Source organism: Python bivittatus, unplaced genomic scaffold, assembly GCF_059951505.1.
Source record: "Python bivittatus isolate LINGU-HERP-01145 unplaced genomic scaffold, Pbiv_v1 ctg000220_np1212, whole genome shotgun sequence".
Classification (NCBI taxonomy): Eukaryota; Metazoa; Chordata; class Lepidosauria; order Squamata; family Pythonidae; genus Python; species Python bivittatus.
This window is the reverse complement of record NW_028277048.1, coordinates 408,750-433,798: the sequence shown is the minus strand read 5'-3', so window position 1 is coordinate 433,798 and position 25,049 is coordinate 408,750. Positions and strand designations below refer to the sequence as shown.

The following is a 25,049-nucleotide window of genomic DNA, read 5'->3' as shown; positions in this document are numbered from 1 at the left end:
CTGAACTTTGAAGTCAGGAGCATAGTATAAATATTCAGTAACAAATCTGGTTCCCTGAATCCATAAATATTTTGTGCTTGATCAGTTTTTTTGTGGTTTTGTTTGTGAGCTCTTTGCTGGATAATTTGGCAGCTGCTATGCTCCTGTTTCCTCATCCCGGCTACTTCTGTCTTAAAAGGGGTGCAGGACGAATATTTTATAAACATTATTGTGATGAAACCCTTGAACATAAATGAAGAAAGGCAAGGTTACTGTTCCTCCAGTTTTGGAGTAGCAAATATGTATTAAATTAAATTTGGCCCATAACTATCTTATATTAGTGGTGCATCTGTTTTTACAATACAGTACTGTATATAAATACCTGTACAGCAGGTTTTATGTCAAGTCTGTGGTTTTATGACAAGATAATTTTGTTGACCCTTCCCCCAACTGCTTTTAACAAAAATTGTAGCCCATAAAATCAATTTTATGTGAACAGGTGTTCCTTCTATTTCCTGTCTCAAGTTTCACTCTATATTCCCATTATTGTCTATCATTTGTTCTTCATGATGAAATGTTCTCTGTAATGGTTTCTGTTGCAAGAGATAAAATTCCCCATTCTTTTTTTAAAATTTGTATATATATTTTGCAGTCTCATCTTCTAAGGGCTATCCCATTACTTAAAGTATTTCCTGTATCATGTAGTTATTTATTTCAAAACTGACCCAAAGATTCAATAAATGAGAAGAGCTTTCTTTTAGCTTTCTTGTGTTTGTTGAACTAAGAAGTTATTTTGAAAGAATGTGAGATTTGCCCTGTTGGATCAAAGCAACAAAGCTATGCAGGGACCAGACCCTTAAAAGATATAGAAGGAAAGCACAATAGAGTCATTACTTAGTCCCTTTTAGATATTATAGTAATGAACACAGGTGGTGATATGATAGAATAGTACTGCATGTATCTGAACCTAGTTGATTCACTATGAAATTTCAAAACAGAACTGCCTGTCCTGAGTGAGCAAACAAAGAGAGCCAACAAAAGTTTGGTAGGGAAGGAATTGCTTTTTGTTTTGTTCTTCGTCAGAGATGAAGGGAATATGTACCATGTTTGTTTTCCTCTCTGAAGACAACTATACATGTTACAAGTGCAAGCTAATTGCCATCCTTGAAGAAAAGTGAAAGGCTTAGAGGCAAAACTGTACATCTCCCAGGGAAATGGGGAATTCTTGAATCAGACACAGAAAATGCTTATGGAGGGACAACAATACCATCAGGCCTCCCAGAAGACAGAAGAAAGCTAAGTGGAGAAGATGGAGAGATGACACAAAGTGTCAGCCCTGTCAAAAACAGCAATTATACTCTGAAGCTTCAAATAGATTCCCTACACTATTGCCTTCCCTGTTCCAGGCATGGAAGGGGCTTGATAAATAGGGATTGTGGGCAACTCACATTTTTTACTTGGTCAGCAGCCCAGCTAAAATGTAGATCCTTACTGATTGGCATCATTCTCTGCACAAAGTCGTTCTTTCTATACATTTTCTCTTTGGGTGTTGCACAGGAATTCCCCATGACAGTCTGCATAGTTGTCAGTGTGATGAAGAATCCTGTAACCAAAGCCTTACAGATCTCTCTATTTTGTTCAGGAGAAATATATCTATGATAGCAAGGAGGGTAAGTTTATTACAAAGCTGTTTACTCTCTGGAAAGAGCAGAAGACAGAATACACTGCTAAGCTGCTGAACTGCTGGGATATGCAAATGAAGAAAGATGGATTACACCAGTGCTTCCCAAACCCTGGGTAAATTACCCAAAATTGGGTAAGAGTGGCTTTTTCTTTGGGTAATGACACATGAACCCATTACCCAATCACAAAAGGGACATTTAAATTGACTTAAAAATTGCCACGTGTACTAAAATATATTCAAAAATCTCCCAAAGTATTTCTATTAAGATGAAAAACTATGAACTTACCAATGGTAATTTGTTGAAATGACATAAAGATCATTCAGTGATATTGTTTTTATAATACAGGTAGTCCTCAAGTTATGACCATTTGTTCAACGACCATTTGAAGTTAGGGTTAAGGAAAACGTTTGGGAAGCACTGGATTAGACCCTTCTATAAAGACAGAAAATCTGCCTACAAGCACATTTCAACTGTGATTTTTTTTCTGTAAAAAATAGAAAATGTATCAAACATTTGGGTACAAGGACCTTTTTAATCTGTGGCCGCAATATTGAGAATAATTACTTTTTCCATTTGCCACAGTTTAGGAAAGACATTGACAAATTGGAGCACTTCCAGAAAAGAATAACCAAGATGCTAAGGGGTCTGCAAGGAAAAATGTACATGGAATGGTTGGAGTATGTTGCTTTAAAAGTACTGTTATGTTCTGTTGTTGCTACATTCTCCTTATTGGTGTGGCAAATGGTTAAAACAGCCAAAGATAGGTGAGATAATCTTTTGGAGGTTTTGAATGGAGATCCAAAACATTGATATTTGTATATTGATACTAGAAGCCTTCAGGTCAAAATTAAGGTGTTTGAGTCTAAGCAAGAATTACACAGAGAAATACTGACGTGGTCTCTATTCCCATCATTCTCACAATGATGCAATGGAATGCAATGGAAAATTATTCTAAAATGTTTGTGCCCACTTCCCTTTTGTCCTTTGCCTATTTTCTCCTGTGCCCAAGAATTGTTTTCCCTAGTAATCTTCTCCATTCTCACAATCATTCCAGCTCAAAACATTACACAGCACATCTTTTTCATTTACTTTCTCTCTCATCCAGGTTTTCCACTGAGACTTCTGTACATAATCTCTTCCCATTTGCATTTGAAAACAAAGCTGATTATTGGCTTTTAAAATTGTGTTTACTTCGGCATTATTGTTCACTTTGTGCCCTGCATTGTTTTGTGTCCTTTTGTTTCTGTACTCAGCTTGTACTTATGACGGTTGCAGTGCCCCGCAGTCAGGCAGTCGCTATTTGTGACCTTCTCTGCTGGCTTCCCATAGTTCATGTGTAAAAAGAAGACCTGTTATGCTGAGCAAGGGTGCGTACATGACTCAGGATAACTCTTGTTCTGCCTGCACCTGAGAATTCATGATGTAAATGTAATTTAAATTTGTAAATTACAGGGTGAGATTTCTTGTGTCTCCCAGGGTGGGCCTTCTTTCCTGGGCAGGAACAATTCCTTGCTTGCCTGCCTGTTTTCTCTAATGTTCACTATATCAGTTAGAATATATGGATGCCAGCAACAGCTAACTCTATATGTGACCCTTTAAATTTTGGGGCGGAGGAGGGAACCTATCCATGTCTACAAAGTTAGATTTAGGGATAGACAATAGAAATTTAGAAGAAAAAGATTATATAAAACATTTCAACATGCTCCCTCAATATCCGGGGTGAAGTTAATACAAATTAATAATAATAATAAATTTAAAAAATAAATTAAAAATAAATATTACTTCCTGTTTAGAGGTAGTAATTGTCTGAAAGGCTTGTGCCTTGTACCAAAAACACAGAGCCCCCTCCCTTTCTTTTTTAGTGAGAATACCTCTACTTCCCCTGGGCAAATGATTGCTCTAAGTTTAGGCTTATGCCAAGGCTACAAATCTGGGTTGCAAAAATCCCAGTGATGGTAGCAAAGATACCTATGTATATCTATGGTAGATATGGTATATTTTTGGTATATCTTTGCCAAAACATCCAAAACTGTTTTGAGTTTTGTTTCTGCCAAAACAGGGAACAGACAATTTAGGCTTTGGTCCTGCCAAGCCACCATCTGCTCAAAATGGGTTGCCAGTGCTGCTGAAATGCAGCATTTTGAGTTTGAAACAAAACACACTTTCCATTGAGAGCAGTCCCCCCACACCACTAGAAATAACATATAAAGAAAGGACAATCCCACAGGTCCTGTGGGATCTGTTCCTTCAAAATGGGAATAAATTCTTTTGTTGAATCACATGGTCCAAAATGTAATTCATTTCTTTCTAATTAAATATTCCTAAGCTAGAGATGAGTAACGAAGAAACTAAGTTTGCAGAGGACAGTATGCTTGCTTCTATGCTAATCCTTTTCTTGCACTTATCATAGGTTTTTGTATAGCTTTATCATACCTTTTGCCTAGCATTTCACTATTAAAAATACAGAAGGGAAAAATGTGAGGAACAACATTCCTCCTGTCCAGATTGCAGGATGAGAAGCTGGGCAGTTCGGAAGCTATTCCTCAGCTAGCAGGATTGAAACTGGAAGCATTTTTCTCATCAAAATAGTATAGCAATGAAAGCTAAGCTCACTTGCTCCAGTGCTGACTGTGAGCATACAGAGCCCCTCTCTTGAAGCAGAAGAAATGCTTCCAGTTAAAATGGCAGATAACTACAGAGCCTCAGTCTGTAGCATTTCACTTTGCAGCATGCTGGCATTTCATGGAGACCATCTTATTATGTTCAGATATGATGTATGCAAACAATAAATATGCTGTGGCCAATGGTGGATTTTGGTATTAGAATAAGAATATGCTTTATTTTTATATTAGAACCATAAAAGAAATTACATGTGACAGAATTTTGATAAGCATGTATGTTAGTATAGCCCATACCTAGATGCTAAAAAGCAATATTTTGCAATTGCATATGTCACATTTGGGTTTCTTTCAGCCAAAAAATAATTAATATGTAATTCATCCATATGGCCAATCATTTTTTGCTGTTAGGAGTTAGGATATTTGAGCTTTAGTCAAATATCTGTATAGAACTTGCACTGTATTTGCAAGTTTATTGTACTGTACTTTATAATGTTTTTAAAACCATATAAAGTATATTTTAGTTTTAGGATGAATTGGAGATGTTGTTTTGGGACCCTTATTCTATTCAATCTTCTATTCTAGACCATCCTCATGTTGCCTGACGTGTTCATCTACAAGGATTCTGGGAATCATACTGCAACATATCTGGAGGGCAAAAGGCCTAGGGAAGCCCTTTGATTCCTGGGACTATTTAAAAGTTATATTGATCTATGATGTCCAGTTGAATTTGACTGGGCCAAAATGGTTTCCTGAACCCTAATGTTAAATTTAAATTAAATTAAATTAAAAAGCATTAAATTTATGAGGTCATATTTTTTGGAAAAACAGGAGGGAAATTGCTTGAAAGCTTTCAGGAAAAAAGAGAACTTAAAAGGCAAATCTGTTTTGTTTTTTACTTTTTTTTTAAATGTGATCTGTTATAGCAGGAGAAAAATCTCAGAATGTCCTTGTAAGGTCACTAGCAGCATATTTGGAGTACAGGCATGTGAGGATAGACTTTTTAAAAGTACCCCCAAAAAAAGTGGGGGGAGAAAAAAAAAACTACAGCCATAATAGTCTTTTAGGAGTTGGGCAGCCTTAAAAATCCAATCAATCAATCAATATGTTTAATAAAGCAAAAAAAAAAAAAAGGAATCAGTAAATGTTTCTCACCCCACTCCAATTCTGAATTGCTTTGATCGTCTCCCTCAGTGTTCTTGGTGTGCATGCATAGTGTACATGTGTGTGTCCTTGCATACACACACTCCCTCCTTAATTTGTTTGTCATTTATGAAAGATACTCTACACTCCATGTTATTATTCTAAGAGAAATCAAAAGTGCAGCAATATAATATTTCTAGTATTGTTTTTAATAAATTTTACAGTATTAAAAGTTTTTAAAGGAACATAAAAACTAACACCAACTAATACAAAATAGAACAAAGAAAGAAAGAGAAGAAGGAAAAACAAAAGTGCAGTGAGAAAGAATAAGAAGAAATAGAAGAAGTTTCCAATTTTCTCTGGAGAAAATGTAAGTATGATTACAAAATTATCTCCTACTCTGTGATTACAAAAAAAGCTCAATTGTTTCTATTATCGTTTTTTTTTTCCTAATCATCAAAACCACAAGTCATGAGTGCATTTTTTTCTGTTCCATGAAAAAGTCTATAAGGGGTTTCCAGTCAGCCATAAATGTAGATATTGTCTTTTCTCTGATCAAGGACATTAATTTAGCCATCTCTGCAAGTTCCATCATCTTCACCAACTGTTCCTCCATTGTGAATAGTGTCGAACCTTTCCACTTTTGAGCATATAATAGTCTCGCTGCAGTTGTCATATGTCATAAACAAAGTTCCAGGACTTGATTTCATTTTACAATCCGCTTGAGAGAATTCTAGTATATCATGGTAGTTAACCATTTATATTTACTTATCATTTCTTGTCTATAAAATGCTTCTTGTGCTGAAAGCCACAAAGGTGTTTTCAGGTAGACCCTAAATTTATATTTATTCCGTACTCTAAGAATGGCTCACTTGACATAATGGTTTTTGAAATCTACATTAACCTTACCTTCGTCATACCATAAATATCAGTGCCACCCAAATCTCAGATCATGTCCTTCTAACTCCAATAGCCTTCTATTTTTTAACAACATCCACTGTTTCATCCAAACAAAAAAACAGGTAGCAAAATATAATTTCAGATCTGGTAGACCCAATCCTCCTCTTTCCTTTGCACCTTGTAATACCTTATATTTGATTTGTGGTTTTTTTTCCCCTGCCATACAAATTTAGATATATCCTCCTGCCATTGTTTAAATGGTACATCAGTTGTCAAAACAGGTATTGTCTGAAACAAGAATAACATTCTAGGTAAAACATTCAGTTTAATCACAGAAATTCTACTCAACAGTAACAATTGTAATTTGTCCCATCTCGACATAACATTTTTAACTTCATTCCATGTCTTAACACAGTTATTCTGAAATAACGTACAATTCATATTTGTCATAGTTATACCCAAGTATTTTACCTTCTTCTCAATCTTAAAACCTGTTTTATTCATCAGTTCTGTTTGACCTTGTATCTTCATGTTTTTTGTTAACATCTTTGTCTTCTGTTCATTAATCTTAAAACCTGCTAACGTCCCAAATTCTTTTAATTTACTTATTAAATGTTCAATTCCCTTTAAAAGGTCGGCCAAAACCAAGTCATCTGCAAAAGCTCTTAACTTGTGTGGTTCTTTTTTAATCTTTATACCCACGATCCTCTCATCTTATCTTGTCTCTATTCAATATTTCAAGAACTAAAATAAACAAAAGAGGAGACAGTGGGCAAATCTGTTCTGTTTTTTTACTTTTTGTATTTCACATGGTTTGGTTAAATCTCCATTAACAATTATTTGTGCTGCCTGTGAAGTATAAATTGATTTTATCTGTTTTATAAAATTCTCTCCAAAATTCATATCTTCTAAAACCTTACACAAGAAAGTCAAGTTCAAATTGTCAGAAGCCTTCTCTGCATCCAAAAAGATCAATGCGGCTTGTTTTTCATTATGTTGTTCCAAATATTCCAAAATATCCAACACAGTTCTAACATTGTCTTTCAACTCTCTGTTAGATAAAAATCCACATTGATCTTCATGAATAAATTCTCGCAAAATTATTTTCAGTCTTTCAGCTAAAATCATTGTAAACAACTTAGTCATTATTCAATATTGATATTGGTCTGTAGTTCCTTGCTAAAGTCAAGTCTTGTCCTTCTTTAGGTATTAATATTATATTAGCCTCTTTCAAAGTCTCTGGCATTTTTCCACCCTGTAAAATAGATTTAATATTTCTAGTATTCAGTAATGCTCTACAAAAAATGGTTGCACTTTTCCCTCTCTTCTTTAACTTATACATTATTAAAATTATCATGAATCACATTATAATGGAATATAATTACATTTTTACAAATGAGATTCTTGGAGCTTAAAGCATCTGCTATAGAGGCTTTCCTTTTCCTGCACAGTTCTGAAGGAGTTTTCTTATTTTCTTAAATCTCAAAATATCATACTGGTCAAAAGAATCCCCACAGTGAGTTATAATGAAAATAGTTTCTTCAGATCCAGGAACATTACTAATAAGCAGAGAATATAGAACAAATACAATAAATAGGGAGATGTAACAGAGAAAATAAAGAAAGATTCCAGTCACCCTTATCTGACTGGAAATTAGCTTAAACAACCTCTGATGACATAATAACAAGAATTCCAAACTGGTTGGGTTAGATTTACAAGAATAACAAAGTCTTCTGGTCTTATTTATTTATTTAGTTATTTAGCAAATTTATATAGCTGCCCATCCCTACATGGCATGGGACCAGGTTACCTGAGGGACCGCCTCTTTCCCATGATTTCAACCCGTCGCACCCAATCACACAGAGAGGGCATGCTTCGGACCCCCTCGGTAAAAGAGCTCTGACTAGCAGGGTCCAGAAGGCAGGCCTTCTCAGCTGTAGCCCCTGCTCTTTGGAATATCTTGCCCCCGGAGGTGAGATTAGCCCCCTCACCCCTGGCCTTCCAGAGGGATTTGAAGACCTGGCTGTGCCATCTGGCCTGGGGTGGGGTGGGAAGATATCAGGTGTGGGGTTGGCTAGCCCCCTAGAGCCCTGGCGTTTGCTGCTCTGAACCATCGGCCTCCTGGACTCTTTCTTTTTTAGTAATTAGTAATTTTTTAGTAATTTAGTAATTAGTAATTTTTTAGTAATTTAGTTATAATAGTAATTATATAGTTTTTAGGTTTTATGTAATTGTATTTTTATTTATTGTTTTAATGAGTTGTAAGCTGCCCAGAGTCCCCCATTGGGGGGAGATGGACGGGGATAAATTTGACAAATAAATAAATAAATAAATCTCACAAAACAAGTGGTGTACAATACATAAAAACAATAAAAACCATAAAACATTCATACATAAATAAAACAGAAAAACAAAACATAAACATAAAACCCAAGCTAGCAAGAGAACAACCATCACTTGACAATACACAACCACCTTGCCAGCTCCCCATGGGACTCCCAGGGTTGATGGAAAAACCACATTTTGAGGCCTTTCCAGAAGGCAAGCAGGAATGGGGCCAGTCAGGGAGAATTATGTTCCAGAGGGTAGGAGCCACAGCAGAAAAGGCACACTGTCTGGGTCCTGCCAGATGGAACTCCATAGTAGACGAGACCTGCAGCATACTCCTCTGGCATAACCTGATGGTAGATGTAACTGGGAAGAGATGGTCCTGCAGATAACCTGGCCCCATACCACGTAGGGCTTTAAAGGTCAAAAACAGCACCTTAAATTGCACCTGGAAGGAAACGCAGCCAATCCTAGAGGTGCACATAACTGTTCACGCAGCTGCATTCTGCACCAGTTGAAGCTTCCAGATACTCTTCAAAGGCAGCCCCATGTAGAGTGTGTTACAATAATCCATTGTAGAGGTGATCAGGTCATGAGTAACTGTGAGTAGAGCCTCACAGTCCAGGAAAGGGTGCAACTGGTGCACAACATGAAGTTGTACAAAGGCCCTCCTTGCCATGACTGCTACCTGCTCCTCAAGGTTGTGCACAGGATCTGTCTGGGGCAGTGCCATTCCCATCCAGCACCAAAAATGCTAAAAACCTAAATCCAGAAGGCCCCAAAACCCAGAGCCACTAAGTCTTTCCAGGGTTCAGCTGAAGCCTGCTGTTCCCCATCCAGACCCTCACAGCCTCCAGGCACCGAGACAGGATACCAACAGCATCACTTAGTTTGCCAGGGGTGGAGTTATATAGCTGGGTATCATCAGCATACTGATGATACCTCACCCCATGGCGATGAATGATCTCTCTCAATGGCTTCACGAAGATGTTAAATAGGAGTAGAGGCAGTATGGAGCCTTGCAGAGCCCCACATAGTAGGGGTTGAGGACAAGACCTCTCACTCCCAAACAACGACTAGTACTGGCCTGGCAGAAAGGAAGCAAACCAACACAATACTGTGCCGCCCACTCCCCACTTGTAGAGCCGATCCAGAAGGTTACCATGGTTGATGGTATCAAAAGCTGCCAAGAGGTCAAGAACAGTAAGGACAGATGCACTACCCCTGTCCCACTCCTGCCAGAGATCTTACTCTCTCTCAGCCCAACTCATCTCACAGGGTTGTTGTGGGGAAAATAGGAGGAGGAAGAAGTGTTAGATTTGCTGCCTTGAGTTATTTATAAAAATAATAAAGGGGGGATAAAAAAAATCTAAAAAAAAAAAGCATGACCAATGATGTCTCCATCCCATGCCCAGGCCTGAATCCTGACTGAAAGGAGTCCAGATAATCCACTTCATCCAGGGCCCGCTGAAGCTGCTGCACAACCACCTTCTTCACAACCTTCTCTAAAAAAGGGAGGTTAGACACCAGATGAAAATTGTCCAGCAATGGCCTCTTGAGGAGGGGGGCCTTAAGAGGCAATGGAACAACCCCCTCTCTCAAGGAAGAATTAACCATTGCTATGATCCAGCCGCATGACACCCCCCTGGGCAGCCTTAACTAGCTGCAGGGGGCATGGATCTAGGGAGAAGGTGCCTGAGCTCATAGTCATTAGGACCCTGTCCACTTCCTCAGGTCCAACAGGATCAAACCATTCCCAGATAGCAGGGCAAGACTGTGGAATGGAAAGAAGCATAGTGATTTTGTCCTACAGATGCTCTGCAAATTCCTCCACAGGGCCTTACAGGTGAACCTCTGAGTCCTCCTTTCCCAGGAGGGCTCATGTCACCTTAAACAAGGGTGCTGGATGGCTATAAGGGCAAAGAAGTATTGATGCTTTACCACTCTTACCGCCACAAGGTAGGCTTTAATAGCGGCTATCACCCATGTTTGATCAAGTTCATCGCATAGTGATCTCCAGCAGCACTCTAGACATCTTTTGTCCCATTTCTTCTCCCTAAGCTCTTCCATAAACCACAAAGAACAACACAATATATGAGAGAGGAGAGGTCATATGATCCAAAGTCTTGGCCACCCTCTCATTGCAAGCCACAGCCAAGGACTCAGCCAGACCATGTAGCAGATTGTCAGGGATAACCCCTCTGGAATCCATCCAGGTCCATCAGTCACCAGGAGTGGATAGATGTAATAGGTCCCGCCTCCCTGCAGCAGGGGAAGGCGCCAAAGAATCTCATGGCTTCCAGAGCATGATCTGATCATAACAAAAGACCACTGAGAGCTCCCGCAATTCCAGATCACACTGCCATTGCTTTGACAAGAAAACCAGATCAGGGGTGTAACAACTGTCCCAGGTTGGCTCCTGGATGACCTGGAATAGGCCCATGGCTGTCATGGTGGTCATGAACTCCTGAGCCATCTAAGATCCTAACCCCAGGGAAGGCAGATTGAAATCTCTCAGGACCATAAGCCAGGGGAACTCCACCACCATTCTTCAGACTAAGTTAAGGAGCTGAGGCAGGGAGTTGCTATGCAGCACGGAAGTTGGTACAGTAGCAACAATCCCAAATAATCCCTAGAGCCTAACTTCAGAAACAGGGTCTCACATCCAGTAACTTGTGGACCAGTGCTCCTGAAAGCCATAAGAGACACCCAGATGACAACTGCCACACCCCCACCCCTGCCATGGAGTCTCAGCTGATATCACACCTGAAACCCAGCTGGGCACATTTCTGAGAGGGGAACCACCTCCCCCTGGACCCAGCCAGGTCTCGGTAATAATATCAGGTTGGCCCTCTCATCTGTGATTAAATCACAGATGAGGGAGGCCTTATTACAGACTGACCTGGCGTTTAGCAGCAACAGCCAAAAGCCAGGGCCTCTGAAGACCTGCTGACCAGGAAGTGGGGTTGAGACCTGGTGACTGGAATGGGAGACCAGTACAAGACACTGGGCCCACCTTCCCCAGAGTGGCCCGCCCCCAGCATCCTGCCATATCTTCCCATACCTGTCACCACTATGATATTCCCACCCTCCCCAAATCCCCCCACAAGGCCCCTACATGCCCACCCCATGCCCTCCAGTTCCCAAAACAGGAGATGCCGACAAAGTCTCCTGGGCACTATAGCTTGAGTTCTCAGTGCCACAAGGCAACTCTAAAACCACTCCTCCTATACAATCAATAATCAATGCCTCCCCTCAGCTACTCTCACCAAACCAGCTAGGGGAAGCCTCCAATCAAAAACTACACACCCACCACCACTTCCCCCCTCCCAACTCTCACCGGGGAGGGCACTCAGTTCATACTGGGAAAAAAACTCCACTGTCCAAAACCTTACTACCAGTCCATCCACCAGGTGGCATTCATATATCAGATTTAGTTGGCTCTGAAACGTCCACCACACTATCCTTTCTCAACTTCAGCCATGAAGAAGATGAAAAAATGGCTTCTAGAGAGAGAGTCTATGGCAGTCCTCAGGCACCAGCCTTTTTCTGCCACTATTCTCTCCCACTCCCACCAGACGCCCCTCACTAGACACCCCACAGGGACACTCAAGAAGTTCTTCAGGTCCCAGGCCGAATTTGGGGATTGCAAACCACCCCACGTTGCACTGTCCATCTCAGAAAAAGGCCAGGAAAGAGTCACGTTGCCGCCATCTCCTGCATTGTCCCCGCCTCTGCTGCAACCACAAACACCCACACACATCCACAAAACAGTCCCAGAAGACAAAGCACCCCTCTCACCAGCACCTTTGTCCGGGCCTCCAACAGCAGCTTCTGACATCACTGTGGCGACCGCCCAGTCAAAAAACAGATCTGCACCGGTCTGGTAAGCCTCCTTATTCACCAGAACGACTCTGATGAAACTCGCACTGCTGATGTAAGTCCATGGGAGCAGTGTGCACGCATGGCTCTGCTCCCTCACAGCACACAGCCCAAGATGGAGTATGAGTTTCATGGCCCAGCTGTTCCAGCTTGGGAGCCCGTTCGGATTTGCCAGTAATAAAGTGGGTCGAAAAGGGACAGGTGAGTGCAGAAACTCACCGGCTCACCACATAATCCATTCATTCACTATCTCTAACACTCCCAAAACCCTTGCTACACACAAGAACATTCAAAAACATACCAATCCATCTAATACAGGTGAAGCCTGCAACACACATCTACCAGTCTCATCACCATCTTGCCCACCCCCTTGTATTAGGACCGATCTCCTAACTTGGGAACACTGGCAAACCCTAAAGAAGCATTTTGTAAATATATGCGTGTGTGCATATTTTGCACCAATTGCAGCATATTTTAACACAATATTTTAACATACAATCTAAAGGAGTGGCCAAAAGAAAGCTCACAGTCTGCATATTTTTCCTATCTGGATTTTTCCATTCTCTTTTATGTCACTTTTGGAATCTAAGCAACAGCTTACTAGCAATACCTCCTGCCCAAAAAAGTTGTTGTGTAGTTATTTGTGAATATTTGAGAGTGGAGACTAATTCCTAGGGAGAAGGGAGTACCTGCTGAATCTCGAAGCCCAGAATACATTCTGCATGTGCGTGCTGTGATGGCTAGCTGGCTGGCTGATAGGGCATTACAGCCATAAGCAACTTGGTGGAGAAGAAGGGCTCAGTCCAATCTGGGGATTTTGATGACCAATGCAAGCATGCTCCTTATGTTCATGTGTGTGACATTGCAACATGCATACATAGTAGAGTTTGTTGTACTTTTTATCATTTGCCCCCCTCCCAGCCAAAGGAAACTAATGAGGGACAAAAGAAAAACAAAATCCCTCACAGGATTGACTGACAGATCTAATGTAGCAGTTTTGCTGTTCCTAAAGACAATCCTGCTAAGATAAATTCATAAATAATTTTCCCTCTGAGGTATCAAAACCTTATTTATGTAAACACCTCCATCAAGACGCAGAGCTGTGATGTGAAGAAAAAGAGCCCAATGAGAAATAGGTTGATGCCCAAAAGTAAACCTAGAGGAAAAATAACCCCCATTGTAGATATTTTGGCTAATTTTTTTGTTGAGTTTAGTCATTCATATCTACTGCTACCATGATTATTGTTGCTAATGCATAATCAATATCTAAGATGGGTCTACCAGTTCTAGGCTGCAATAGTCCACATGGCCATTAGATAGCAACCGAGAGTCTGCATTATCTGCATCTCTTTATTGCCATTTAGTGATCACCTGGATTTTTGCAACCCACATGGGATTTTTGTATCACTCTAGGATCACTTCTGGACTTCTGAATCTTCACATTGTGTATGTTCCATAGCTGAGCTGATTTATTTCTGACTTACAACCTGAACTGGAAAAAAAGTATTTCTGTTTACAATAACGAAGCTTTAATGCTTGTTAGTTTTCCCCTATTTTCAGGTGCTTAAAGGGAGCTTCCTTCTCAATAAAGTTTGTGTGTGTATGTGTGTTTGCGTGAGCACTTCACCCTGCTAATTCTACTTGAAAAAGCAATGGGATTGATCTAAATTCTTTTGACTTTTTTCAATTCCTTTCATCCCTGGAAGCTGGGATGAAATAAATGAAAGGGTTTGTCTGTTTTCTGTGCAAAACCTGAGGCTGCTTGGCTTTATTTGTCTCTCCACGTGACTTTCAGGAGAATGGAGAGTGTGATAACAATTTATTTTCTTTCCCTTTTGCATGGAATGGGATGGGATGAGAGGATTTTGCATCTGTATGCATTGTTTAGAATATACAGGAGAAATGGCTGGTTGCAAAATTGATGATGTAATAACATGCCACTGTCATGACTTTTTATAGGATTTTTGGCTTGATAGCAAAATAACAAACATCAGTTTTGGATTATTATTATTATCATTATTTGCAGATGACGAGACAGATGCATGCAACATGGAATAAGGGCATGTGACAGCAATTTAATTTCTTTCTGTTTTGAACGGAATGAAGGGGAGGGGGCTTTTATTCCTTCTTGCAGTGGCATTGAAGTGGGGCCTGAGAGAATGAGGTGTTTTGCAACTTCCCATTAATCACTTGGAGGGAGATCATGGGTTGCCTCACGGTCCTTCCGTCTTCTTTTCTGTGTTCTGAGGACTCCAGCAGGGAAGATAATCACAGAGCTGGTTTCCAAATAGTATGGAGGGATTGAGGAATGGGGATGGTAACCTGTGGAAGTGCCCTGAAGGTCAGGGATTAACAATTCCCCCCTTTTACTTATGATCACTAAGAATCTGTTAGGCTTGCAGGCCTAATCTTGTTCTATGGGATGAGGGATCTAGAGTACTATGTACAGCCTTGCTATAATGCTCCACGGTAAGAAATGCTTGGTTGACCACTATGGGATCTAGTATGGGCTATGACAAGGACTGGCTTTCTCATTAAGGCTGTTTAACATTGACCTCGCAGGAGATATTCTCACACCTGTGACTGAGTTATGCTGCATGGATAGTTTGATTTAAAGTAGCGATATTGTGATGACTTTCAAGCTCTACTTTGTTACCTAAAGTTGATCTCATCAACTTTATGCAGAGCGTTTCTTACCTAATTGCAGATTCCTATCATGACAGCCAGGTTAATGAGAAGACAAATATAGTGTCCACAACAGCGTTTCTCCAATATTCTCAGTCATGTTTGTGTTTATGTCATTCCAACAGTAATGCATGACAGTTATCGCAATAGTGTGGTCAAAATCTGACTTGCTTCCCTTGAAATTTCTCATGTCACATTACATTTGATGGAAAAATAATGCCAAAGCTAATATTAATATAATGCCCATGACTAAAGTATGAATGTCTTCCTGGAGTAGATGCTATCTGATTCCTTGTTGAAAGTTGTGATTTAAATATCCTAAAATCAATTATTTGAGGCCAAGCATTATATAGCAACAAAACAACATTGGCTCCAACTGAAGAAACTTCAGGTATATGAAGTAACCTCTGTTTTGTATCAGGTTATCCACACTTTCAGAGCATTTGCCAGAGTGAGCACATCTGTTGCCTGGAATAAGTAGGTATAAGTTTGATCTAATCTAATGACACTGATGCACTAGTGTCTCAACCTTCCTTCTTAACAATTCCATACATGAGCCCCTTTATGGAGTTGAGTACTTTTTACCAGATAGAATAAATATTATGAGAAAAGAACATGCATAAAGATGAATCTGGTCTCTTCAGGCTCTTTAGCATCAGGCTCTTTAGCATCTAATCTATCAGATGCTCTATGGGGCACTGTGGAGTCAAATTGATTTGTCATATTGATTTGTTTTTGTTTTGAATATAAAGCGGAACCTTTTGATTTTTTTTAAAGGAAAATGTGTTGCTTGAGAGTATGGGAACAGCCTTGTGGAATGTGGCAGAGAAGCTCCTTATTACATTGTCTCTCTTTGTGTGATCAAAGCACCAAATTTGATCTGTGTTTTGAGGCTGTTGTTTAAATAAATTGCTAACTCTGTTTTGTCTCTGGATGGAGCTAGAAAGCTTAGCTATGATTGCATGGCAAGTTACTAAGGTCAGAGGAACCACAGAATGTCTCAATGTATTGTTTAAGTCACCTTACTTAATCAGATTGCTTAAGAATTGCTAAATTCTTCCACATGCAGAAGGAAACCTTGCTTAATGTTGTGTCTGTACAAACATTTACCACTGAAAACATATTTCAGATGGAAGCTCCTAGACCATTGGGTTTACCAATATACATGGATATTATTTATACAACTGAAACTGTACTTCCCTGAGCTGATGAAATACTTCTAGAGAGATCACATAGTGATCCATGAAATCTTAATCATAGACTTGGAAGATACCTCAGAGGTCATCAAGTCCAACCCCCTGTACCATCTGCTAAAACATTTTGGGCAAATGGTTATCCAGTCGGTATTCGAAGACCTCCAGTAAAGGGAATCTGCCTCTGCTGGTTGGCAGCTGTTACCATCAGAAAATTCCTTGTAATGTCTAGCCTGAACCTCAGCCCTTGTAATTTTTAATCCATCAGTTAAATCCTGCCTATTGGGGCAACAGAAAACAAGTCCCCTTCTTTTACTATATGACATGATTTTTTTTAAAAAGTATGACTCACCACTGCTATGCTCCCCACAGTTTGAGAACTGGCTTAAACAGAACAGTACTACATTGTTCAATTTCTAAAGTGCCAAAAAATGCTTTGTTATAGTTCCAACAAATGTCGTTTTACCTTGTTTGCACCTGCTTCCCACCAATCTTTACCTTCCTTCTCACAAGCAAAATGCTTTTATTAAACCCATTCAGGACACAGTACTTTCTGCCAGTTCTGTTCTGCTTATGTAGAATATTATAACTACCCTCTATTCAGACTAGAAGTTGTTATTCTTGGGCCAATTGTGTTCAGGCTAACCTCAATAATTTTTTTTCTCCTGAACTGCCCAGAGAGGGAGAGAACCTTGCCCAGAGACAACGCAGGCTGTGAAGAGAAGTTTTTTTGTCCTCAGAGGGAGCTGAAGCCTATAACCCCAGGATGAAGAGTCCTGCTCTCTTATTAAGAGCACAGTTCCTGCCCAACCTGCTGCCTTTGCCTGGAATGATTCAATTTTCAGGTTCCTTGCCTAAAGCAAATAGGTAGCAAAACATTGTGGGAAAAGTCTCCTGGACTGCAGAGAAGTCAGACATATGGAAAATAATTTCTTCTCTACCTTCTGTCTTGGTTGTTGCAACCAGTCTGCCCGCAAACCAGAATTGCACCAGGAAAAGGAGGGGATGATCTTTGAACCGTCTCTTTCATTTTGGGGAGGACTTCTGTCCCAAGTCTTCTGTTTGGGTCCAGCCAATTGACCCTATTTACCAGGTTTGGGACTTGGTGCGAGGTGAACAGAACACCAAGATGAAAATCAGACTTTTTATCCACTTTATTTTAGAGCTCTAAATAAATTGGAGACTCCCAGCAAAAGGAGGGAGTCCTGATTACAGATTTTACATAGCTTATATACTTTTTCTTCACAGGATCCACACAACAGCTTAAACAAAGAAACCAGTTAACTTCTTACAAACCTCTGTTTCACCACGTCATGGTGACTTCAACCAAATATGGACATCCTTCCAGCTATACATTAATTATTATTCATTATCCATCTTAAACTTATCTTAACCCCAACTCTCTTCCCCTTACCCTATCAGGATAATAACATTACAGGCATATAAATCTTGTATGTCCTGTCAGTTGCCCCAGCCATGGCCCCTTATTAGACTGACCACAACTGGTCTCTCCCATCTCTTCTATAGGGTCAAGGAAATCACAAATCATACAACCATTCTTATCTTCAAGGATACAATGAAAGCATTAAAATAGTATAGCTATATTTAAAGCTTAAAGACTATAAAAACAAGCAACGGGTTACAAGGAAGCCACAAAGCACATAACTATCTTTAAAAATTGCATAGACGTGTCATCTGCACAAAAAACAAGCAAGGGATACATCACTCTTGACCAGAATGTCATTGGGAAGGAATAGATCACTCTTGACAAGAACACTGAACACAGTTTCTATCACGGATGTGCACATTCTCATATGCCAGCCCACCACCCATGTCTTCATATGCAGGTTCAACTTCCACATACTCAGGTCCACTATCAAATTCAGTCCCAATGTCCATTCCCATCACTTCCAAGCTTAATAATTTTTAAATATATGTAAATATCCCCCCCTGCATGCGCACACACACACACACACACACACACACCTCCCACCACTGAAGGGAGTATGACCATTTGTGAAAACATGGCCTGGAATTTCAAGGGACAAAGATAAAGGACCAAAAGCTCTTGCTGAACTGCAGTTCTCTGTGTACTTGTGAGACTTGCAGCTTTCTCAGTGCCTTTTCTACAGATCCCTCACAGGTATTTGTCAACCATCCAGGATATTGCAGGCAGAATTTTTGTTTGAAATAATTGAAACATTTGCTATTTCAGTCTCTCTTTGTTCTTCCTCTTGCAGCTGTAACCTGCTTCCTTTTCAGCTTACCTATCAAAAGACAAGCTTTCATAAATCTCCAGATTTTTCCCTAAACCCCTTTTCACAATTTTCTTTCCTCTCCCTCCTCTTTTTTAACCTCAGCTGCTTAAACCCAATCTTCTCTGACCATCTCTGTTCCAAATCATGTCACAAAGCCTAAAGCTCAGAATGAGCAGAGGTTGCAAATGATGTGTAGAATGACAATAAGAGCTTCTTTAGATTTGCTGAACTGGCAGGAAAAGCTAAAGGAAGAACAATTTCAAAATGGATGAGAGTTCTTTTAAAAAAGTGACTTATAGTAACACAATGGTAAACAATGATAAACAATTCTAATGAGGAAAAACACAGTGGATAGTACCTAAAAAGCTTAGTGAAAATCTGAATACCAAAATCACCAACAACAAACACCAGAAATAGAAAATGCCAACAGGGCCAAATAATTAAGGAAGAGTGCATAGATAGCTGGAATTGTCAAGAAAATAAACATTCAGAATGGGCTAAAGTGAAGGAAGGATACTAAGAATAACAAAAAAGGCTTCTTTAGACACAGTGAAAATAAAAGGAAAAGAAAACTATCAATAAAGCAGCTGCTCAATTAAAGTGGCAAAAACCCAAAGCAAAGGGGGGATTTGGTAAACTCTTATTGTGCTTCAGTTTTCTCCAATAAAAAAGTATGTGTTCTGCCAGGAAGTGGTGAAGAATAGACTGAAGGGACAGGATTGAAGCTTAAGCTTGATAGAAACATGGTCAGAGAATAGTCTTATTTTGAATGAGTTTAAATATCTAGGACAATATGAATTGCATCTTAAGTGCTGAAGGAACTGGCTGATGGTCTAGCCATGTCCTTTTGTCTTATCTTGGAGAAAAGGAGAATAATTTGAAGAAAGAGGAAAAGGAAAATCCAAAAAACTATAGTCAATCTAAAATTGACACCTGGGAAAAGTCTGTGTTATAAAGGGAGCAATCTGTAAGCACTTTTAAAAGAAGGCAATAATTGTAAGAAGGCAGCAAACTTGCCAGACTAACTTTATTTCATTTTTGATTAGTTCAGTTCTTTAACAAAACTGTGGGAATATTGCAGGCATACTCTATTTTGACTCTTGGTGACTTCCTGGATGAGTCCCTGCAGTTTTCTTGGCAAGATTTTCAGGAGTGGTTTGCCATTGCTGGCATGAAAATCATATTAAAAGAGTGCTTATAATGGGTTCCTGATTCAGAAACTGAGTGCTGCAAGGGTTATTCTGAGTCCTCTATTTCTCAGTAGTTTTATTAGTGACTGAGATTAAGAAGTGAATGCTTACAAAATTGGCAGATGATACAAAATAGGGTGAAAAGATGAATAAAAATAAAATTCAAAACAATATTGATATGTTACCAAAAGAGGTTGAAAATAACAAAATGAAATGTAACAAGTACAAAGTTCTTCAAGTAGGAAATAAAACCCCAATATATAGTAGAGATGGGGAATACTGGTGTTTCTTCTTAAGCCAGTTGGATTTGGTGGCAATTATCTGAGCCTTGGTTATGTGCTGTCTGGGTTATCATAATATAGAATAGTGTTTGCAGTTGGTACAAAATGTAGTAGCTAGGTTGCTAACCAGTGCTAGTTATAGGGTTGATGCTTGCACTTCTTGTGGCCAAAATCTGGTTCTCCTAAACCAACCAAATCACTCTGAAGATATAACATAATTTTATTAGGCATGCAAACTTGCATTTGCAGCTTGTTGGGCAGCCCTGATCAAAAGCAGAACCATAGCTTATATGCCCTTGGCCTTGTTGTTGTTGTTGTTCAGTCGTTAAGTCATGTCCGACTCTTCGTGACCCCATGAACCATATTGCGCCAGGCCTTCCTGTCCTTCACTGCCTCCCTGAGTTTGCTCAGTTTCATGCTCATTGCTTCAGTGATGCTATCTAACCATCTCATCCTCTGCCATCCTCTTCTCCTTTTGCCTTCAATCTTTCCCAGCATCAGGGTCTTTTCCAAAGAGTCCTCTCTTCGCATTAGGTGACCAAAGTATCTGAGCTTGAGCTTCATTATCAATCCTTCCAATGAGCAGTCAGGGTTGATTTCCTTTAAGATTGACTGGTTTGACCTCCTAGCAGTCCAGGGGACTCTTAAGAGTCTTCTCCAGCACCACAGTTCAAAGGCATCAATTCTTTGGCACTCAGCCTTCTTTATGTACCCCTTGGCCTACTGCATTGCAAAGGCAAGACAAAGAAAAAGGCAGATACTGTAAATTACAGCATGATGTTGGAATGTTTTTGATAAGCCCATCTGTGTCTCATTATTATTATTTATCCCTTCCTACTAGGTCAGCATGGCAGCTATACTATCTCTGAGATATGGTCAGTGAATATAAACAATTTGGTTTACTGGGACACTGGGTCCTGTCTGATTCCTCCCATTGTCCCCATTCAGGGTCAATTCAGCTTGCTGTGAATGTTTTCTTACAAGGGCACTTTAAGCAGTTCACATGTATTGGGGGCGATCTTATAGGGTTGGTAATGAATGCAGCTCACATGTGTTTGGAGGGGTGCCTTTTACAACCACACACTGAAAGACTGTCAGTTTCTTATTGGGCACTTTTTAAAAACCCCAAATGGCTTAGGGCCAGACTATCTAAAGTCTCTCCCACTGCAGTCTATCCATCTGTTACTATCTACAGAAAGACCCTTTTGAAGATGTCATAAATAATAGAGGATACTGAGGATGTGTGTATTTGCAACTGGCTGATCAAAGGGTACTCATAGCTGGTTCTGTATCAGTCTGAAGAAAAATGTAGACATCTATCTAGAAAGCAATGTGGAGCAGCTGAAAGAAAATCATCTGGATCATTTATGAAAGCTAAAGCTTCTTGCATAAATTTACAAAATATTCTGAATATATTGATGGAAGAAGAAGTCTATAACCATACTTCTATAATCATATGGTCTTCTCAGAACTTGTTTCCCTTCTTTTTCTACTTACTTCTTTAATTAACACAGTCAGCCAATCAGCTTCTTCAACAAATTTAAACATTTTTCTTTCCCTCAGAGATATATATTATCTGTTTATTTAATTCACAAAATACTTTAAATGAGGCAATATTCCAAATTTAACTGTCCCCTTAGTCCATTTTTTAACTTATTCCAAAATCCTGGTAAGCTTTTTGCATTTAATTATTTTAAATCTTTATAACTGGTTCCTTCTCTTTTTCCCTAATCTTTCCCAGATCGAAGATGCAGTCATGCAGGTGGCTTTAGATACTCTGCTGCTCTGAAGGTCTCTTTATACTTTAAATTTGCTTCATTTAAATGTGTTTTAGAAAGTGGATCAATCAGACCCAGTGTCCTTTAAACAGACTTTGTCCGAGGTTGTGAGCATGGTGTCTTCTTCCACGGTTCTCAGTGCTCTACTTGCGGGTTGCCCACAGGCTCCCTTCAGGCTTCCTTGCAAGGAGCTGCCCCCCCCCCCCAAAAGCACATGTGGGCAATCTCATGGCTTCTCCTTATCTGGAGAAGCTCTGTTAGCTCAGGCATATCGCCTGGCTGTTGGTCTTTACCTCTGTGTCATCCCCAAAGTTTCACAAGATGTACTGCCATGTTTCCACCCAAATGTCCTTAGCTTTTGTGGATTTCAGAGTGGCATTCAGAGTCTCTAGAAATTCTTTGTGAGATAAGCTCAAAAACTCTATTAATTAGAAATATTTGCTCTTAACGACATATAACCTATATGGAAAAACCTCTTGTAGAGTTAGGTACAATGGTGCTGGACAGTGCCCAAATGTACAACTGAAAAGGGAGTGAGACAAGGACATTTTGGCCATTTACAGGATTTAGATTTACATGTTCCTAAATTGCTATATAAATAACTTTCTATTTTAGGGAGATGATGCTGCAAGCTGTCATTGCCTCAGGTTGGTCTCAGGAGGGTGCTTAGGGTCTAGGTCCAACACTGTGAAGTAGTAGTAGTACTCTCAAGTAGTAAAATGTATCTTGGTACTCTCCAGTAGTACCAAAATCCACAAATGGTGTCTAAACAATGAAGCCATTGAGCAGTAATTAGCTTTAAATATCTACAAATAGTGTTCCAATCCTCAGTGTAATAAGGCATAATCCAACTATAACCCCTGTGTAGCCTAAAGAAGTGAATCAGCCAGGAAATTAAGGAGCATTTCTTGTTCCAACTGCTTAAACTTTTCATTGTACAATCTGGTGCATAACTATTATGTGGGGTTCTTTGGACTTTGTGGAAAAGGATAGAATCGTTTTTAAAGAGACCTCTTGGCAAATTGATTGCCAAGCTCCAGCTTCTATTCTGGGCAACCTAATGTCTAACCTCAGGGCCATGTAGGTGTCAAATATGTCCCTAACATAACTCTAAGGTTAAAGGCTGGGCAACTCAGAACTAAAGCTGGAGCTTGGCAATCAAATCTGTTTGCCTGGCTAAGGCTTAATTTAGGTTCCACAGAGCTGCTTCCATTAATTTTGTGGCACAATTAGATAAAAACAGTGGTCAAATGTAACAAGGAAGCTGTGCTCATATGGTTTGTCACCTGAGTCTTGCTCTTTTTTAGGCTTCTTCACCCTGATTTTTTACTTATTAAATCTAAGGCATCCTAGAGCAGGATTTTAACATCAAGATGGAGACTGGAAGGTCTGTTCAGTTATGGCAGTCCCTGAGTTAAGAACATCTGACCTATGGACAACTCATACTTACAAACGGGCTGCCTGTTACTAAAAATGGCAGATGGTGTTCTCCTTCCTCAAGCTGATGAACTGCTGAAGCCATTCAATGTTTTCATGAGCCGCTGAAGCTGCGTGTTTTTAATTTACAGCCTGTTTTCAGCGGTTCATGTAAACATCATGCAGCTTCAGCGGTTGGTTGGCTTGAGGAAGGAGAATGCTGTCCACCATTTTTAGTAACAGGCAGCCTGTTCATAAGTACGAGTTCCAACTTACATACACATTTGAGTTAAAGACAAGCTTAGGAATGGAACTTGTTCTTAACCTGGGGACCGCCTGTATGTGTTCTTTTTTTTGCAATATTATAAATTTGTTTTACAGTTTGAGAACTGAGAAACATCTGTGTTACCTTTTGCTTGAGAAATATCAATTTTTTGTCCATGTGTAAAACAATTTCAGGTAATCTGTTGCTTTTTTCTTATTATGGTATAGTATTTTGTGTGCTATCATTTTTATTGGCCTTTTAAAAACGGTACACGTGTTACACAATAATTGATTTTATTTTGTGAAACGCTTTGAATTTGTCTTTGCATAATGAAAAGCAATATGTTTATGAATTACAGGAGCACTGACCCATTTCTATAAGGAACAATGATTACAAATTAACTGAGAAAACAAAGGTCATGTTTTGCAGGGGGCTTTTAAAAACTGACTTGGACCCTTCAGGTGCATAAAATAGAGCAGCTTCCCTATTTTAAATATCTGGGCTTCATGTTTCAATATTCAGGGAAATAACACACTCATGCTGCCCAGGTTGGTCTAAATGCCTAGAGGACTCTGGAAGCAATCTTGTCTTTCTTCTCCATAGGGGCCCAAGTTCAGTACGTACTTAAGCTGCACTGAAACTTTTGTAAAGCCAAGGCGCTGACACACTCCAGTGTGGAGCTCAGCTATCAACTGCTACAAAGAGAGAGTCCAAACCAATTTTCTAAGAAAATAATTCCAAGTGACAAAAAGTGTTCCTAATGTTGCCCTGCTATCTGGAAACAATGGAATGGCTATCAGTATTTAAATGTTCAGCCTCAAGATCTAATACATCATATTCTGACAGATAAACACTATTCTTCTTGGAAATGGCAAATAGGAGACAAATTACGATAGTTGGGATTTTCAACTAAGAGGCTGATGTTCCTGGGACAACAACAGGCTCTGGTAGTTCTTAGACATTAGATATATAATAAACTGTCACAACTGAGTCATAGCAAATTTTACTTTAATCCAGAATTTTGTTTTGCCCAACTTACAAATAATAAATTTTGTAGGGCTTTAATATTACTGCAGTTTGATATCTTGCTGTCATCAGTGGTGAAGGGCAAATTCTGGAAAATTCCACATGCTAAATGGTACAGCACTGCCTTTGTGAAGACAGGAATATTGAAACATGGGCTCATGTTTTGCTTTATTGTAAATATCAAGGTATTTATAATGAGCTTGAAGGGCATTATTTTAGTACACAATTTTATATTCTATATATATTTTATAGAGATATAGATATGTTTCACATAATGTATAACTATACCTGTAAGAGTGCACTCTATTCTAAAGGGTTAACTTACTTTATAAAGAGCATACCATTCTCCTACCCCATCTCCCTTAAAAGCAATTAACCAGAGGCCTGTAGCCATAAATTAATTCCGTACCAGGCTGGTGTTA

General features: G+C 39.5%; 1 protein-coding gene across 3 annotated transcripts in view; it reads right to left on the bottom strand.

The window, feature by feature from the left end:
- Nucleotides 1–25,049, bottom strand: part of LOC103050633 (ovostatin-like) — a 74,388-nt gene that overhangs the window by 2,410 nt on the left and 46,929 nt on the right. The window contains exon 36 of one of the 3 annotated variants that reach the window (XM_088137557.1): nucleotides 5,680–6,613. The exons of 1 other annotated variant lie outside the window; for it this stretch is intronic. The gene's annotated coding sequence lies outside the window, so the exon portion shown is untranslated. One more of the 3 variants, XM_088137559.1, reaches the window with a different exon arrangement.